The sequence below is a fragment of the Cornus florida genome, unplaced genomic scaffold (assembly GCF_030987335.1).
Source record: "Cornus florida cultivar Cherokee Brave unplaced genomic scaffold, ASM3098733v1 CherokeeBrave_3.0.0_Hap2_Chr10, whole genome shotgun sequence".
NCBI lineage: Eukaryota > Viridiplantae > Streptophyta > Magnoliopsida > Cornales > Cornaceae > Cornus > Cornus florida.
Window position 1 is genome coordinate 45,097,719 of NW_026775580.1, and position 20,021 is coordinate 45,117,739.

The window sequence follows — 20,021 nt, forward strand, 5'->3', positions numbered from 1 at the left end:
AGAGCTGATAAGTGCCGAATATTGCATATTCAAGCGCCTTTATTTGCCTTAGTTAAGTCCATTAGTTGATTATACTGTATAGATTAGCTTTAATTGCATGTTTTTGTCTATTTTAAGGTTGGTTCCCCCAAAGAAAGTTAAAAGTGATGCTTTGATAAGTTTTTGAAGATCAAAGTACGCCGTTGCTGGGGACCGTCATTTTGGCAAAGTCAAATGATCCATGGATTTCATGACACTCTATGCACAAAGTTCTAGGAAGAAGAGTTGCATCAACAATTCGCGCCAAGAGAGGTTCAAGAACAAAAAAAATCAAAGCAAAAAGCCTAGAACTCGCGGGCGCCCTCCCAGAACCTGCGGGTGCCCGTCCATTTGGGTAGTGAAGTCACGCAATGCGGGCACCCGCCCAGTTGACCAAAGAATTTGTGCATCATGGGTGCCTACCCAGAATCTACGGGCACCCGCCGATCTACAGATAGCAGATCAACTAGTCCATGGATTTACTGAAAGTTGTCCCCTTTGACCCCATTGTGTGGTTCTGCTGCTTCTAGGGATTTTGGACCACAAAATTGGAGTGGTTAGGAGGCTAAGGTTGATTCATTAAGGGTTTGGGGGGCTTTGTAAAGGGGATCTCACATTTTTTTGTATGGTTTGAAGAGGGAAATATTGAAGTCTTGAGTGTGTGGGTTGTTCTTGACCATGAAGGTGCGAAAATGGAAGGCCTCATCCTCTCTTCTCCTTCTTCCATTGCTCCTATGGGTAACTAACTCCCTTTCTAGGGAGGTGATGAAGCCCTATTTTGTAAGCATGTCTTAGTTTTGGTTTAATTTTGGGGTAATGATGTATATATGTGGTTTTTCCATTATCTAAAGCACTTTACATGTTGTAATGAACTTCAATGTCTATAAATGATCATTTTGAGTTAATTATCTTGTCTTAGATTGTTTCCTCTTATGATTATATTGCTTTCATTTTCATAGTGACAATGGAAATGAGATTATGGAAGTGTTTTTATTGGCATATTTTATAAGAACTTGTTAGTCCATAGCTTAGGGCCTCCCTTTGATGGATTAATCTTGAATCTTGATTTCATGTGCTTTTATCATTTAATTGAGGGCTTGATAATCTCTATCTTAATGAGCATGTCTAAGGCTACACCCTAGTTTAAATAGTTTAAGCATGTGAAACTTTGATAGGTTATTCTTGCCTTTTGATTTCATGAATCTCTTGAAGGTAATGTAGCAATTTTGTGTTGTTACATTCCATGGTCATATATATATATATATATATTGTTTCCCCAAGTAAATCAAGTTCTAGCATGTTTATAGGTAGGTAGTGGATTCACTTCCCTAGTCCCCCTACCTATATTTTTTTCCTATTAATTTCCTTGCAATTATTTTTTTATGCACTCTTTAATCCATAGTTCTAACTAACAAACTAATCAAAACTCTATACCCCTCTCATCAAACTAAAAGTGAATTTAAAGACCTTGGTTGCCATAAACTAGCAGTCCCAGTGGTTCGACTTACCCGTCCAATTGCCCTACTTTACAATGATTTGTGCTACTTGATGAGCGCTGAAAAATACACTTTTAAACCCCTTAAGTTTGAGTGTTCTAGGACCTTTATCTATCTTATTTACCCGTTTTATTACTTATTTGTGTTTTTGTCTATTTCAGGTCAATAATGTTAAAATGGGCTAAAAATGGATTCTTAAGGCCTTTTTGGAGTCAAACTAAGTCTTAGTAATGATCCGGAGCAAAAAGAGGCTGATTTGGAACAAAAGGAGGCCAATGCTGAAAAACTGCCAAGTTGGATCGATCCAACTTTTTCTCTGATCGATCCAACTTCTCTGATCGATCCAATGCTGAAAAACTGCAAAGTACGGGATTACATATTTTTGGGGCTATATTCCTGACTTAGTGACTAAGAAAAGGACATTCTATATAAAGGAAAGTGACCCATTTGTAAAGAAGCTTTTTTTGGATCTTTTTATTTTTGCATTGTATTTTTTATTTCTCTCTCTAGCAAAGTTAGAGATTAGGGTTAGAAGAAAAGGGGAAAGTGGAGGCACATCTCAAGATCCATCTCTAGACCACTCTCTCTCTCCATCTCTAGAGCTTCAAAGAAGAAGAAGAAGAAGTGGAAGAAGAAGATGGAGCCGTGTTTGGAGCTTGATTCCATGACCACATCCACATCCTCCATGATTGGCTAGATCTACACTTAGGGCTTGGATGAGCCCTAAGTCTTGTGTAATCTAAACCCTTGTATTTCTATTTTTGGGGATTTATATATATTGTTGTGATTTATGTTCTAGCCTTGTGAATTTAATGAATCATAGTATATCTCTATGATTTCTATGGTTTAATTCTTTCTATTAATTCTCTAGTTTATTTACATGTCTATGTGTGATTAAATTAGGAATTATTTCTTACATGATTCATGTGGATTAATTCTTTCTATTGATTCTCTATTTGATTACATGTTGTCTTATGTGTGATTATTTGGGAATTAATCTCTACACTAGTTTTTTTATATTAATTGCATGTCTATGTGTGGTTAATGGAGAATCTAGTGATGGCTAGACATGTGGTGTATTTGGATTGTGAGCTTAATGAAAGGATTAATGGCTTGCTAGATATGTTGTGCTTTTCACATGCTATTTAGACAATTTATACTTAATTACTAGATATATTGTGCTTTTCACATGTTAATTAGACAATGTATGCTTAAATTGGTCATCCTTGCTTATTGAATCAACCAATTACACACACACCCCAATATTGGCTAGACATGGTTTTTCATTAAATGCGTTTATCAATTAATTAGATGGTTTATACTTGTGCTTGATGGGTTGTTCTACAATTTAATTCATGCTTGTAGGTAGGTAGACAATCTATGCTTGCTTAGATATTCCATGACTTATTATTGCAAATTCCATGATTCTCTAGATTGATGTGTGCTACAATTGTTGCTACTTAGATGGGTTGTGCTACAATTAGTTTAGGTAAGACAATTCATGCTTAAATTAGATGGTCCATGCTTAATATTGCAATTAGTAGTCGCATTTTGTTCACAATAATGTATTCCCCATTAATGGAAAGCAAGTGGTTAATTACATGAGCTTAGTAGTGATTCCAACACCCTAAGTCCTCTCTTCTCATCTCTTAAATCCCTATCTTAACTTAGTTTATTTTAATTGCATTTTAATTTCATTGCACCTTAGTTTTATCAAACCAATCTCTATCTTTTTCAATCTTGTGATGCATTAGAGTTGAAGTTAAATTCCAACACGTATAATCTCTTGGGACAATCCCTTCTCACTCATACTACATAGTATAGGTGTTAAGCGGTTTATAAATTTAAAGTATGATGCCTACTTGACACTAATTTCCCAACTTAAAGCGTTGTACATTATTTTGTGCACACGCTAGGGTCGCATCATAATTTTGGCGCTATTGCCGGGGATTAACGGTTTTGTTGGAATTAAACTAGACAATAGTGTTCATTTGGTTGCTTCTATTTTTATTTTATTTTTCATTGTATATTCTTTTCTCTTGTTCTCATTATTATTTGTTCAATTAGGTACTTGACTACAAGGAAGGCGAACTTTGGAACTTGAAGCAATCATTGGAGGTTAAAGCTAAATTTGGAGTTGAAGTGCTAAAGGACCGTTGTGAGCAATTCTTGGAACTCTTGTATTTTAATTGTTTCACTTCTTTGCATGCTTATGATAGCCCTTGTTGAGGCTTATTATATTGCTTTATCATTGTCCAAGCATAGGCCCTTGTTGAGGCCATTATTTGTTACATTTGGGTTATAATTATGAATAGAGGAATTGTTTGATCCAAGTTTGGGGGGAAATTACATCCCTTCACCTTATTCCCCTCCATCATATTTTAATCCTTATGAGATTGAGTCCAATTCATTTCATGCATCATCTTATTATGGACTTGATCACTCATTTAATCCTTCTTGTGACTATTACCCTCCCCCACCATTTTATGAATAACTAACTCCACCACCTTCTAGGTACTCACCCGGATTTTAAGAAAAAGTATTAGCTTTAGTTGATGTGCATAGTTCACAAACTCCATTTATTAATTCTCATTCTCAAACTTTAGCCAAGCTTGAAGCTCAAGTTGAGCAAATTACAAGTACTCTTTCTCGTCAAGAGAAGGAGGAAGAGGCAAATGAAAAAATGGCAAGAACTTCAATATATATAGATGAGGATGATGAGAGTGAAGAGTATGAAACAAGTGAGCTAATGCCTAGGACTCTATCTTGTATAGAGGAGGAAGTGGCAAGTGAGTTAGTGGCTAATCTAATAGAGCATAACATGATTAATGAGGACTTTCCTTGTTTTGATTATGATTTTATCTATGACCTTGCTACTCTAGAGAGTGAGGAGATGTTGACCACACTTGAGGTAGGAGAGAAGGAGGAGGAACTTGTTGAAGAGGGCCTTCCTTCTATTATCTCTAATGACCCTTTTGAGGAGTGTCTTTTTGAAATGTATAAAAATTGTGGTTTTAATCTTGAAAGCTCTAAAAATGAAATAAACTTTCTAATGGACTCCTTAGCTAATTTGGAAGGTGAGGAGATGGTTATTTTTGAGGAAGAGAAGAGGGATGAAGAGTAGATGTTTCTTGATATTCCAAATGAGTCTTTGAAAGACAATGCCTCACCAATTACAAAAGTGAATGATCATTTGAATGTGTTTCAAGAACACAACAAAGAGGCAAGCCCAACCATGATTGATTTTGTTTTCAAGGCCGTGGAGGAAAGGAACAATATCATCTCTTTTATTTCTTTTCAAGTTATTCTTTTGGAGGATGATTTCATTGTTGTAAGTGGGACATTAAATAAGAAAAGCGAAAAGAGGATCAATAAGGATGTTTCATATCCGGTTTTTGATTCTTTTGATTAGTGAGTTGACCCAACGTCTTGCTAGAGACGTTAAACACTAGTATTCGTAGAGTTTCACAACTCTATTCCTCCCTCATTTCTTTTTGTTTTTCATTTCTTGCGAAGCCTAGATATTTGTTTTGGGTTCATATGCATTGCTAGGAACTGTGATAAGGATTGCATGCACTTTCATGTCATAATTGAGCATTTGACAGAAGTTCGATAGATCTCAAATTGGAGTTCGATCGATCGAACTAAGGATTGCACTCAACACTTAGAAAAATTTTCGACCTGCATCCATCTGCATCCAAATCACCTCTCTGTCCAATCGATCGAAATTCATTCCTAGATCGATCTGAAGTCTTCGATCGATCCAAACTCTAAGTTCGATCGATCTTGAGTTCCCACACTTAGAAAAATTTTGAGTCTGCATCAACCTGCATATTTTAGCTCTCTGTTCGATCGATAGAAAACATTCTTAGATCGATCTAAAGTTCTTCGATCGATCCAACTACATCATTGGATTGATCTCAAGTTCCAGCACCTAGAAAAATTTTGAACCCAGAAAACCTGCATATTTCACCTCTCTGTCAGATCGATCGAGCATTTTGTGAGATCAATCGAACATGTCTGCAGGTTTTTGAAAATTTATTTTTACTTTTACTTTTATTTTTATTTTTGTTTATATTTCAAAAATCCCAAAAATATTTCTTTTATTTTATTTAGTTTATTTTAGTTATTTTATTTTATTTTTAATTTCAAAAAAAAAAATTTTCTTTTATTCTATTTTATTTTGCTTCGTTTTATCTTATTTCCAAAAATTCAAAAATATTTTGTTTAACTTTAATTTTTAATTTTTCTTAATTTTTAAATTTTATTTTCAAAAATAAAAAAAATTTGCATCCCTTATTTCCTTGCATTTTCATTCCTTGCATGTTTATTTGTTTTATTTTTGTGTGTGTGTGTATATACTTGTTATGTCATAAAAAAAATGAAAAACAAAAAGTAAGAAAATTTTGTATACACTTGCATTGTACATATTCTTTTTCATTTATTGCATTGTATATATTCTTTCATTGCATTTTGTTTTCTTTATTTTTACTTTTGCATTTTATTCATGCATTTTATTCTTTATTTTTCTTGCATTTTTTATATACTTGTTTTCATTAAATGAAAATATTAAAAAAAAAAAAAAAAGTTTCACCATTGTGCCCTTATGTGTATTCATGCTTTCATGCTTTAATTAGGGCTTGATCTCATATCTCTCTTTCATCCTGTGCTTTATTGCCTTAGAATGCATGCTTTAATCATTCTTATCGCATTTGATATTTGATATGAGTTTGCTAGTGTGGTTATTCAAGTATGTTGTTTATTCCAAGTTTGAGGGAGACGTCTTTCGAATTGGATCGCTACCAGGCTTCACGTCTACATCACCACGGTATACTCTTTCCATCTTTGCTATTGTTCTTATTGCACATTGAGGACAATGTGCAGTTTAAGTTTAGGGGTAAGGTGTCTTTGTTGCATTCTACTTAAGCTGAACTTAAATGCATGATTGAGATGTGAGATCCATGTTAGCGATGATTTTGATCTTTTGAGGACTATATTGCTTAAAATTTAAAAATTATTTGACTTGAGAGTCCAATACTCCTTGTATGCCTTGTGGATGCCATTTAGGAGTAAATTTTTTGAAAAATTGATATCTTGCTTGCACTTGTGGTCCACATCATCTTAATTTTGTGATTATTTTGAGATTCACTCTAGTATTCTACACTAGCACAGGTGCACACTAGCATTCATTTGTGGGGTACATGCTTTGTTCATTATTGAATTGGTTATATCCCAATTGGGCTAGTAATGCATTGAAAGTTTTCATTCTTGATAAAGGTGGATAGCAACCCCTTTTCACTAAGTAGCCGGGATTCTAGCCTCATCAAGCACTAAACTTCTCGTGCCGAAAGGTGGAGGGCCTAAACTCTAGGTTAATAATTGAACTTGCTTCTAAAAAAAATAAAAAACAAAATAAAAAATTAGCGAAAGCAATAAAAAGTGAGTACTTCTCCCAAAAGGTAAGAAGTGGGAAATGATTAGATGGAGGTTGTCTTGATTTATAACCTAGTTGATTTGAGCTTGTAAGTCCGTAGGGGTGTTTGAACACCTAGTGCCCTAAAGCCATCTGGTTTGGGAGTCATTGACCTAATGCTCGACCTCATGAATCGCTAAAAAGCTTAAGAGATCAACACATTGCACTATGCTTCCATCTTTGATCCTTGCAAAAAAAAAAAAAAAAAAATCGAGTGAAAAGAATAGGCGCACCTAGATTAATAAGCTTTAATAAAAGGTCTACTTTTTGTCTTGATGATCGGTATTAGATTTGTGTACTAGTTTGAGGGTAAAGATGTGATCATTTCTTTAGTTGGCTAAGATAGTAACATATTTGATGCCGGTCCACTCAAAAAGGATTCTAGAGTTGTTTTGATTTGCATGATCATTTTCTTGATATGTGGAGGACCATACTTGCTTGCTTGGTGTTGAGATTTTGGGAGATTGCTTAGAAAGGATTGAAAAATTGCATACTTGAGGTAGCTTTCTCCCAATGCTTGTTTGCAATATTGGTACCTCTTTTGAAAGAATGAGCTTAATGTTTGTGGGTACCATTTCTGGAAACCCTCACGAGACTTCACTTATCCACTAGGGGTAACCTAGGGGTTTAAAAAGCTTATTGCATGTGCTAAGTTCAATCGTGTTCCCTACGAAAGTGGCTCTATCATTTCATTGATTTCTAGTTATAGTTGTTTAGTTGTTCATTTCATTTCGTTACTTTGTAGTTTATTGCTAGGGACTTGCAATGTTTAAGTTTGGGGGTGTGATGAGCGCTGAAAAATACACTTTTAAATCCCTTAAGCTTGAGTGTTCTAGGACCTTTATCTATCTTATTTACCCGTCTTATTACTTATTTGTGTTTTTGTCTATTTCAGGTCAATAATGTTAAAATGGGCTAAAAATGGATTCTTAAGATCTTTCTGGAGTCAAACTAAGTCTTAGTGATGATCCGGAGCAAAAAGAGGCTGATTTGGAGCAAAAGGAGGCCAATGCTGAAAAACTGCCAAGTTGGATCGATCCAATTTTTTCTCTGATCGATCAAACATTGCTGGCAGCGAGCTATCTTATTCTGTGCCCACCCAAAAGTCCATCTATCACATAGTACGGGATTAGATATTTTTGGGGCTATATTCCTGACTTAGTGACTAAGAAAAGGACCTTCTATATAAAGGGAAGTGACCCATTTGTAAAGAAGCCTTTTTTGGATCTTTTTATTTTTACATTGTATTTTTTATTTCTCTCTCTAGCAAAGTTAGAGATTAGGGTTAGAAGAAAAGGGGGAAGTGGAGGCACATCTCAAGATCCATCTCTAGACCACTCTCTCTCTCCATCTCTAGAGCTTCAAAAAAGAAGAAGAAGAAGTGGAAGAAGAAGATGGAGCCATGTTTGGAGCTTGATTCCGTGACCACATCCACCTCCTCTATGATTGGCTAGATCTACACTTAGGGCTTGGATGAGCCCTAAGTCTTGTGTAATCTAAACCCTTGTATTTCTATTTTTGGGGATTTATATATATTGTTGTGATTTATGTTCTAGCCTTGTGAATTTAATGAATCTTGGTATATCTCTATGATTTCTATGGTTTAATTCTTCCTATTAATTCTCTAGTTTATTTATATGTCTATATGTGATTAAATTAGGAATTATTTCTTACATGATTCATGTGGATTAATTCTTTCTATTGATTCTCTATTTGATTACATGTTGTCTTATGTGTGATTATTTGGGAATTAATCTCTACACTAGTTTTTCTATATTAATTGCATGTCTATGTGTGGTTAATGGAGAATCTAGTGATGGCTAGACATGTGGTGTATTTGGATTGTGAGCTTAATGAAAGGATTAATGGCTTACTAGATATGTTGTGCTTTTCATATGCTATTTAGACAATATATACTTAATTGCTAGATATATTGTGCTTTTCACATGTTAATTAGACAATGTATGCTTAAATTGGTCATCTTTGCTTATTGAATCAACCAATTACACACACACCCCAATATGGGCTAGACATGGTTTTTCATTGAATGGGTTTGTCAATTAATTAGATGGTTTATACTTGTGTTTGATGGGTTGTTCTACAATTTAATTTATACTTGTAGGTAGGTAGACAATCTATGCTTGCTTAGATATTCCATGGCTTATTATTGCAAATTTCATGATTCTCTAGATTGATGTGTGCTACAATTGTTGCTACTTAGATGGGTCATGCTTAAATTAGATGGGTTGTGCTACAATTAGTTTAGGTAAGACAATTCATGCTTAAATTAGATGGTCCATGCTTAATATTACAATCGGTAGTCGCATTTTGTTCACAACAATGTATTCCCCATTAATGGAAAGCTAGTGGTTAATTACATGAGCTTAGTGGTGATTCTAACACCCTAAGTCCTCTCTTCTCATCTCTTAAATCCCTATCTCAACTTAGTTTATTTTAATTGCATTTTAATTTCATTGCACCTTAGTTTAATCAAACCAATCTCTATCTTTTGCAATCTTGTGATACGCCAGAGTTGAAGTTAAATTCCAACACGTATAATCTCTTAGGACGATCCCTTCTCACTCTTATTACATAGTATAGGTGTTAAGCAGTTTATAAATTCAAAGTATGATGCCCACTTGACACTAATTTCCAAACTCAAAGTGTTGTACATTATTTTGTGCACACGCTCGGGTCGCATCACTATTTCAAGGGGTTGATTATTATTGATAGTCGACAAGACCCAATCTATTTTTGGCGCCGTTGCCGGGGATTACTGTTGGTGTGTGTCACCACACCACAAGCTTAGAGAGTGTGCATTAAGGCGAGGGCCAAGTTTCACATTTATAGAAGCCACTACTACCTTCACTAAAAATATAGTTAGGGTGAGTAGGGATCATCCCAAGGGATTGGAGTCGAATTTGGTTGTGGAATCACAATTAGGGTTAGTAGGTCGAGTGATCAAACAAATAGTTGGTTGGTTGATTAAACTAGAGAGAAAATTAAACTAAATAATTGAATGTAATAAAGAGTAAGTAAGAGAGAGAGAGATCTTGGGATTTAGAGGTCACCACCAAACAGTGCTTTTCTGTACCCTTAACAAGTGACTAATGAGGGAAATGTGTGTTGCAATATTGATGCATGTGTGTGTTTGGTTGATTCAATTAGCAAGGGTGACTAATTAAGCATACATTGTCTAATCAACATGTGAAAAGCATAATATATCTAGCAATTAAGTATATATATTGTCTAAATAGCATATGAAAAGCACAATATATCTAGTAAGTCATTAATCCATTCATTAAGCTCACAAGCCAAATACACCACAAGGTTAGAGACATATGCTACTTGCATTCAAAAGTATGGAACATCAAATAACAAGCATGGATTGTCCTCCCATCTAACAACTATGCTACCACTACACTACAATTAAGCTAATGACATGAAATTAAATTAATTAAGCTAAGGGAGAGGCACAATCCATCAAGAAATGAGCATGAACCATCTAGAAAATTACAAGAGCATTCCTTTAAGCACCATGCTTTGACAACCTCTAGATCTATGGCATTAATACACATAGACATACACCAATAACATAAGAAATAGAGACAAACACATAAACATCTATTCTAGCATACATAGACATATGGATAGAATGAAATGATCAATTAGAAGCATTAAACCATATAAAACATTGAATAAACAAGCTCTCTATATATATAAGTGGCAAAACATGTATTACAACACTAATCCCTCAATAATACATAAAATCAAGATGTAGAAAGCATGTTTGGGGCTAACTCTAGCCCCAAGAGGATGTCCAGCCACTCATGGTAGTGCTTCTCCAACCCTCAAGGGCTAACTCCATAGTAGAGATTTGCTCCTTGGTTGATGAAGAGTCTCCAATGGTGTCTCTAGCCTCCTCATTCTCTAAGTTTGCTTTCCAAGAGTTCTTATAAGGTATATGATGATATGATGTGATATAATGTGATATGATGTAAAAAGTAATCCTTATCCTTATATAGGTAGGTCAAATGATACCCAAAATGAGCTGGGGTCGTCCATAAAATATTCCCCAATAATTAATTAAAAAATAAATTTTGGTGAGCTGGAGATTTAACTTTTTCGCACTGGAAGAAGTTTGATCGGCATGGTGACCTATAAGAAATACTGCCATGTCGGCATAAGAAGGCTTGTATAGCCTCAGATATGGCTCCTGTATCTCTGGGGGGCATCGGTGTGGACAATGGCATGATCAGGCTAGCGTGTCCATAGTAATCGTAATATGATGGCCATCTATAGTAGTGACCAGCTCTGCCATGGTACGCGGGGACGGTTGGAGGTTCTGGAAGAACTTTTGTACTAGCTACGGGTAGACTGGCTCAATAAATGGGGCAAGAATAGCTGCAAGGCCCCTCTGGATGATATTATGGTAAGCTGATCGGGTCAGCACCGATCTGGAGAAAAAATTTGTGTCAAACACTGACTTATGGCCCACTGTTATGTGCGCATATCTAGGTGCGGGCCTATCACGCTCTCGAGCTGGTGGAGCTGGCTGGTGTGGTGGAGATGTAAAGGTGAATGCTCAACTCCAGCATGTGATGGAGATGGTGATGGTGTAAATGCAGGCTGAGCCGCAGAACATGATCATCCTCAGCCTCATGAGCAGGTGACTGAGGTGGAGTAGGTTATAATGGCTCCTCCTGTGCATGAGAGGGCTCTGCTGGCTTCTCTATCCTGGGTCTGATATGTCTCTGAGGCCCGTGTTGCCTCTTGACAACAGTCTTGCGCTTAGTCATGGCCTGAAAATTAATTTAAAAACTTGCAAGGGGAGTCAGTGCTAAAATAAAGAATTGAAAGCACAAAATAGAAACATGAATGTCAAATAAGATAGACAAAAATATAGATGACATGAATCTATGCAAGTGACAGGATATGAAGCATGCTAAACAATGTAAGTATGAAATGCATCCAATGTGGAATATCACAGGCATTGGGCATAAATGAGATAGCATGAACATAATACATGATGAATGAAGTGTGTGTGAGAGATCAGTGAAGTTCAATCGATCACAAAAAGGTTTGAGATAGATCTCAAAACTTCGATCGATCTGAGAAATTTGAAAAACTGAGTTCGATCGATCTCTCAAGATCGATCTGAGATAGAAGTTCGATCGATCAAACTATGCAAAGGTGAAAACTGAAAGGTCACAGATCTATGACTTTAGAAGCACGAGGGCCACACGAATAGTGTCGTGAGCCCATCAACACAACAAATCCTCAATCCTAGTCACATAGCATGGCCCATACTCCCATAATTCGAATCAAAACTCAAAAATATATAACCATATATACATATATATACACATATATACAAACATGCTTTAAGCTCATCAATGGTGGATTTCATCATCAATATATCATGGATTCAACATTTAAAACATGTATTGAACAAGTGGAGGCTTGAAATCATGAGATGTGGCTCGGATCTTATCTCAAGTCGCGAGAGAAGATGAGAAGAGGATGGAGACGAAAATCCGAGAGGAGAGATAGAGAATCAACGTTTGGATCTCGCCGGAGAAGATGATGATGATGGGGCATAGTGGTGACGGGAATGAGGGACAAGGGTTTGGAGGGTTGGATCGATCTAATGAATCGATCTTGAGACCCTCCAGGTTTATTTTTAAAAACTTTTCCCGATAAGTTCGATCGATCGAACTGAGATTTCCGATCGATTGAACTTTGATGATCTCTCTTCAAAGTGTTTTTGGAATTTTTGAAATATTTGAAAAATTAAAAATTAAAAATTAAAATTGAAAAATAGAAAATATTTTTGGATTTTTTTTGAAATAAATAAAGTAAAAATCTTTCTCTTCTTTTTTCTTTATTATTATTATTATTATTTTTTGTATATTTTTTTTGAAAAATAAAATGAAATAAAATAAAATGAAATAAATATTTTTGAATTTTTTGAAATTTAAAAAGTCAAATAAAGTCAAACAAAGGTCAAAATAGAGAATTGAAGAATTGAGATCAATCTGAACAAAATGTTAGATCGATCAGATAGAGAGCAAAAATATGCAGGTTTTTTCGTTCAAAAATTTGGTTAAGTGTTGGAACTTGCAGATCGATCGAATGATGAAGTTGGATCGATCGAAGAACTTCAAATCGATCTTGAAATGTTTTTGATCAATGAGACAGAGAGTTGAAATATGCAGGTTAATGCAGGCTCAAAAGTTTCTTAGTGTTGGAGCACGAGATCGATCGAACTTTGAAGGTGGATCGATCTAAGGTCTTCTAATCGATCTAAGAATAAGTTCGAAAGATGGGACAGAAAGGTGATTTGGATGCAGGTGGATGCAGGTCGAAATTTTTTCCAAGTGTTGGATGCAGGTGGAAGTTCGATCGATCGAACTTTCATTTGAGATCGATCAAACTTATGCAAAATGCTCAATCACAACATAAAAATTCATGCAATCCTAATCACAGTTCCTAGCAATGCATATGAACCAAAAACTAGTATCTAGACTTTGTAAGAAATGAAATTTAAGATAGAAATGAGGTAGGAATAGGGTTTTGACACCCTACGAAATGTTGTGATAGTCTTTAACATCTCTAGCAAGACATTGGGGTCTTTTAGCCAGGATCAAAGATCTTGTAATGCATCCCCTCCTTGTTGGGGTGATAGATGCTTTGAATTCCACCCAACAAATGGTTCTTTGAAGAACTTGTTGGATTAAGCTCAAAAAAAACTTTTGATCCCTTGTAAATGCAATCACAACCTTTGGGCTTCCATGCCTTTTCAAAGCAAGAATTTGAAACAACACTTATTTGAGAATGCAAGGTTGAAGATGATCCCTTTTAAGTTTTGGTCTTACACAAAAGCTCACTTCCTTAACATTGAAGATCATGACATTTGTCCACAACATTAACCTCTCCTTCATATTTGTCAAATGAATTGGGTGTGGGGTTGAAGATATTCAACTTCACCTTCATGTGGCCAAATGAGATCTTCATTGATGAGCGCTAAAAAGTGCGTATTCAAACCTCTTAAGCTTAGGCATTCTAGTACCTTTATCGATCTTACTTTACCGTTTTAGATTGATTTCATATTATTTCCATTTTCAGGCACTTATCCTGAAAATAAGATAACTCAACCAAATAAGAGCTTAATTCAAGCAATTCTGGGATTAAACAAAGAAATGAGCAAAGTGAAGAAAGAAAGAAGCAAATGAAGCCAAAGGTGGGAAGCAGCAAAGTTCGATCGATCTAACTCCAAGTTTCGATTGATCGAACAATGATCGATCTCAACACTTCAAGATATATCCAAGCCTTGGCCCAAAAGCATAAAGTCCAAAAGTTCGATCAATCCAAAACCACCCTTCGATCGATCAAACACTTTTGTCCTTATTCAAATGATTGATCCTATCCACAGCTGTACCACCCACTAACCACTTTTGTTCTTTTCCCATAAATATCTCCCAAAATATCTTGGATTTGTCTTTTCCCAAAAAGCTCAACCAGTTGGATCGATCCAGCCTAAGTTCGATGGATCTCAGCCAGTTCGATCGATCCAAGTCCAAGGTTCAATCGATCGAACTTCCTCCAGTGCGAAAAAAGTTAAATTTCCATTTCATTGAAAATTGTCCTTTATCCAATCATTAGGGAATATTGTGTGCACAACCCCAGCTCATTTTAGGTGTCATTTTGACCTACCTATATAAGGATAAGGATTACTTTTTACAAAAAAAGCTAATATCAATTTCATATCATCTCTTAGAGAGCAAGCTTAGAGGATGAGGAGGCTAGAGACACCATTGGAGACTCTTTATCAACCAAGGAGCAAATCTCTTCCATGGAGTTAGCCCTTGAGGGTTAGAGCAACATCACCATGAGTGGCTAGACATCTTTATGGGGCTAGAGTTAGCCCCAAGCTTGCTTTCTATATCTTAATCTTGTGTATTATTGAGGGATTAGTGTTGTAATTGATGTTTTGACACTTTAATAAATATAGATCTTGTTTATTCAATGATTTATGTTGTTTAATGCTTCCAATTGATCATTTCATTCTATCCATATGTCTATGTATGCTAGAGTACATGTTCATGTGCTTATCTCTAGATTTTGTGTTATTGATGCATGTCAATGTGTGTTGATGCTATAGATTTGGAGATTGTCAAGACATAGTGCTTAAAAGAATGCTCTTGTGATTTTCTTGATGGTTCATACTTATTCCTTGATGGATTGTGCCTCTCCCCTAGTTTATTTTCATGCTAGTACTATAGATGTAGTGTAGTTATAGTGTAGTGTCAAATGGGAGGACAATCTATGCTTGTTGTTTGATGATCCAAGCTTTTGAATACAAGAAGCATATGTCTCTAACCTTGTGTTGTATTTGGATTATGAGCTTAATGAAAGGATTAATGACTTGTTTTGATCTATTATGCCTTCCACATGTTGTTTAGACAATATATGCTTCATTGCTTAGATATATTGTGCCTTTCACATGATGTTTAGACAATATATGCTTAACTAGTCATCCTTGCTTGTTGAATCAACCAAACACATACACACACCAATATTGCAACACACTATTTGCCATAATTAATCACTTGTCAACGGTATAGAAATGCATTGCTTGGTGGTGATCTCTAAACCCCAAGATCTCTCTCTCTCTTACGACTCTTAATTACATTCTTTTGTTATCACTGAGTTTAATTTAATTGCTCTCTAATCAACTAACCAACCAATTGTTTGATCACTCGACCTACTAGCCCTAATGACGATTCCACGACCTTGTTCGATCCTCACAACTCCTTGGGATGATCCCTACTTTCCCTAACTATATTTATAGTGAAAGGTTGTAGTGGCTTCTATAAATATTAAACTCTTGGCCCTCGCCTTATAATGCACACACTCTTCAAGCTTGATATGGTGTAGCGACCCTCACAAGGACCACATCAGTTTTTGGCGCCATTGCCAAGGATTTGATTGATTTGATTTGGCAACGTCGGATTTATGGAATTGATTAGGATTAGTACTCTTTTAATCGTGTCTTTACTTTATTTTTATTGTTTATTTTTTATTTTTATTTTTCTTTTTGGTCACTTATTGTGTTGTTCTTACTTAACTAGGTGTATTGTTGGAGAGGAAGCAAGCAAAGAAGAAAAAAGGCTAAAAATTTTAAAAATTTGCTAAGCTAAGCTTTAAATTTGGAGTTGAAGTGCTAAAGGACCTTTGTGAGACTTTCTTTACTCAATCCCTTAGTTAAATCGTCGGCCCGTGTGGAGGCTTATTTTTAATTATTCTTGCATCATTGTTGTTAAAGCATAGGAGTATGAATTAAGTGTTTGTGGAAGAAGTCTAATTGCATTGTTGTGAAGGCATAGTGTTTGTCATTCTTTATGTTTCTTTATGTTTTGCATTGTGCATGCATGGACATCGTTCATTGAGACCAACTCTTGTCCCTCTTGATTTGCATCTTGAATCCATCGTTAGAAATCCTAGGGGAAGAGAAAGTTCAAATAGAACCAATCTATCAATGGATGACCATAATGATAATCATGTTGAGGACTTTGGTCACATAGACCAACAAGGTATCCTTCATCCCAATGTGCACAATGAGAAGATACAAGTACCATTAGGCATGCCAAGGCCATTCATTCACCAACCACCACAATAACAAGTCCAAGTTCCATATGGAATGCTAAGGCCAATGTATGCTCCACAACCTCCCATCATCAATCAAAGAATTCAAAACCAAGGTTCATGTTGCACCTCAAGTAACTAATCCACCTCTTGCTTTAAGAGACCATTATGTGCCTAACGAGTATAATGCACCTATATGCATCCAATTGCCTCCATTTAGAGCACATCATTATGAAATTAAGCCACAAACCATTCAAATGCTTCCTAACTATCATGGACTTCCAAGTGAAGAACCTTACAAGCATTTGGATGAGTTTCTTGAAGTATGTTCCACCGTAAAATATACGGACATGCCGGAAGAGGTTTTAAGACTCAAACTTTTTCCATTCACCTTAAAAGACAAGGCAATGTATTGGTTTAACAATCTTAGGCCTTTTTCAATCACTTCTTGGGCAGAAATGAAATAAGAGTTCTTGAAGAAGTACTATTCGGTTTCAAAGACCAATGCCATGAGAACCTCAATTCGAGAATTTTCACATGGGGATGGAGAAACGTTTCATGAGGCATGGGAACGCTTCAATGAATTGCTTAGGAAGTGTCCACATCATGACATGCCCAAATGGCAATTAGTTTAATACTTCTTTGAGAGCTTATCGGACAACTATAAGGGTATGGTTGATGCTTCCATGGGTGGCTCATACATCGATAGGCATGAGGATGACGTGTGGCATCTTTATGAGAGCATGAGTGAAAATTCTTTGCATAGAACACTATCATCCAAGCATGGTAGAAATTCATAAGGAAGGAAGAGTGTTGGCTTACATCAAGTCGACCATTCAAATGAAATAGCCGCCGAACTGAAGTCTTTATCTCAAAGGTTTGATCAATTTTTTATTAACCAAAACTCGGTGAACCAAGTATCTTCCTTCCCTAACCATTCTCATCATGCATCAAATGAAACATGTATGACTTGTTCTAGTGTTTTTCATTATACTTCTCATTGTCCTCATGGACAAGTGCAAAATGAACTTGATGAACAAGTCAATGTAGCTTTTGTGAACCAAGGGAACAATCCTTATGGTACTCACTATAATCCAAGTTGGAGGAATCATTAGAATTTCTCTTGGAAAAACCAAGGAGAGGGCTCAAACCCTTCCCAAGGCGGTTTTCAAGGGAAGTACATTCCACCTCCACTTCAAAACCAAGGATCCCAAGGTTATAGACCTTATCAATCACAAGGGAATTAATTTGCTAATTCTTATTTTCCCAACCAATCTTATTCCTAAGGTAATACTAGAAGTCCCGCATTTGAAGAAAAAGTTTTGAATGCTTTGGGCACTTTAGAGGCTAACACTCAATTGCTTCATTCTTACTCTCAATCTATTGCGAAGCTAGAAACCCAAGTAGGGCAAATAGCAAGCACTCTCAATGCAAGAGATAAGGGAAAGATGCCTATTAATGCCCCACCTAAGCAACAATGTGTTGAGGAAACCTATTCCTCATCGGAAGGCCACACCATTGAACATGTTAATGCGGTGACTACCTTGCGGAGTGGTAGGATTGTGGACAATCAAGTTGGAATGTCCAATGAAGAGAGTGAACCGATGCAACCTCAAGTTGTCACCCGTCCCGTTTCACATCCCATTCCTCCTTCATTGCATGTGTATGATCTTGTGAATGAGAAAGTCTTGAAAAATGTGTTTGAAAAAGAAGTTTTGAAAAATGATGTTGAAGAAGTTTTGCTCAAAAATGATTTGAAACAAAATGATTTAAAAACTTCTTGTGTTGAAGAGAGTTCAAAAGAAAATTCTGAAAAAGTGTTTAAACCAAATGTTCCATTTCCAGATGCTTTAAAAGGGTCCATTTCAAAAGACAAGCAAAAGGCAAAAACCAATGAAATCATTGAAATGTTTAGGCAAGTGAAAGTTAATCTTCCACTATTGGATGCAATCAAGCAAATTCCAGCTTATGCCAAATTCTTTAAAGACTTGTGCACCCAAAAGCGGAAGAACAAGAGCCAAGCACCACGAAAAGTGGTTTTGACCGAGCATGTAAGCTCAATTTTGCAACATAACACTCTTCCAAAGTTTAAGAACCCTGGTTCACGCAGTACATCATGCATTATTGGTGATCATATTATTAATCGGGCGCTTCTTGACTTAGGAACAAGTGTTAACCTTCTTCCATACTCGATTTATGTCAAATTGGGCCTAAGTGAATTGAAACTGACGTCAGTAGTTTTGCAACTTGCCGACTGATCCATTAAGAACCTAGGGGTATAATTGAGGATGTTTTGATTAAGATTGTTAAATTCTTCTTCTCGGTTGATTTCGTTTTCATATACACGGAACCGGTCCCCAATCCTAAGAGCCAAATTCCCGTTATCCTTAGTCGTCCTTTCTTGGCAACCGCTAATGCCAACATCAATTGTAGGACGGGGATAATGAAGATCTCATTTGGCCACATGAAGGTGAAGTTGAATATCTCTAATCCTACGCCCAATTCATTTGACAAATATGAAGGAGAGATTAATGTTGTAGATAAATGTCATGATCTTCAATGTCAAGGAAATGAGCTTTTGTGTAAGACCAAAACTTTCAAAGGATCATCTTCAACCTTGTATTCTCAAAATCTTGTTTCAAATTCTTGCTTTGAAAGGGCATAGAAGCCCAAAAGTTATGATTGCATAGACAAGGGACCAAAAGTTTCTTTTGAGCTTAATCTAACAAGTTCTTCAAAGAACCTATTGGGTGGAGTTCAAAGCATCTATCACCCCAACAAGGAGGGGATGCATTATAAGATCTTTGATCTAGGCTAAAAGAGCCCAATGTCTTGCTAGAGACGTTAAAGACTAGCAAAGACATTTCGTAAGGTGACAAAACCCTATTCCTCCCTTATTTCTATCTTTCATTTCATTTCTTGCGAAGTCTAGATACTTGTTTTTGGTTCTCATATGCATTAAAAGGAACTCTGGTGAAGATTGTATAAGCTTTCATGTCATTATTGAGCATTCTGCGTAGTTCGATCGATCTCAAACCTGAGTTCGATCGATCGAACTCCATTATGCATCCAACACTTAGAAAATTTTTCGACCTGCAGAAACCTGCATCCAAATCACCTCTCTATCCCATCATTCAAACTAACTCTTAAATTGATCAGGAGACCTTCGATTGATCCAACTTCCGAGTTCGATCGATCTCATGATTCAACACTTAGAAAAATTTTGAGCCTGCATCAACCTGCATATTTGACCTCTCTGTCTCATCGATCGAAACATTCCAAGATCGATCTGAAAGCTCTTCGATTGGTCCAACTTCAAAGTTCGATCGATCTTCAAGTTCCAACACTTAGCCAATTTTCTGAGCCAAAAAACCTGCATATTTTTG

General features: G+C 36.1%; 1 pseudogene; it reads right to left on the reverse strand.

Annotated features, from left to right (window-relative positions):
• Positions 1-17,149: 17,149 nt before the first annotated feature.
• On the reverse strand, positions 17,150-17,248 carry LOC132280384 (small nucleolar RNA R71; annotated as a pseudogene).
• Between the last annotated feature and the right edge of the window lie 2,773 nt (positions 17,249-20,021).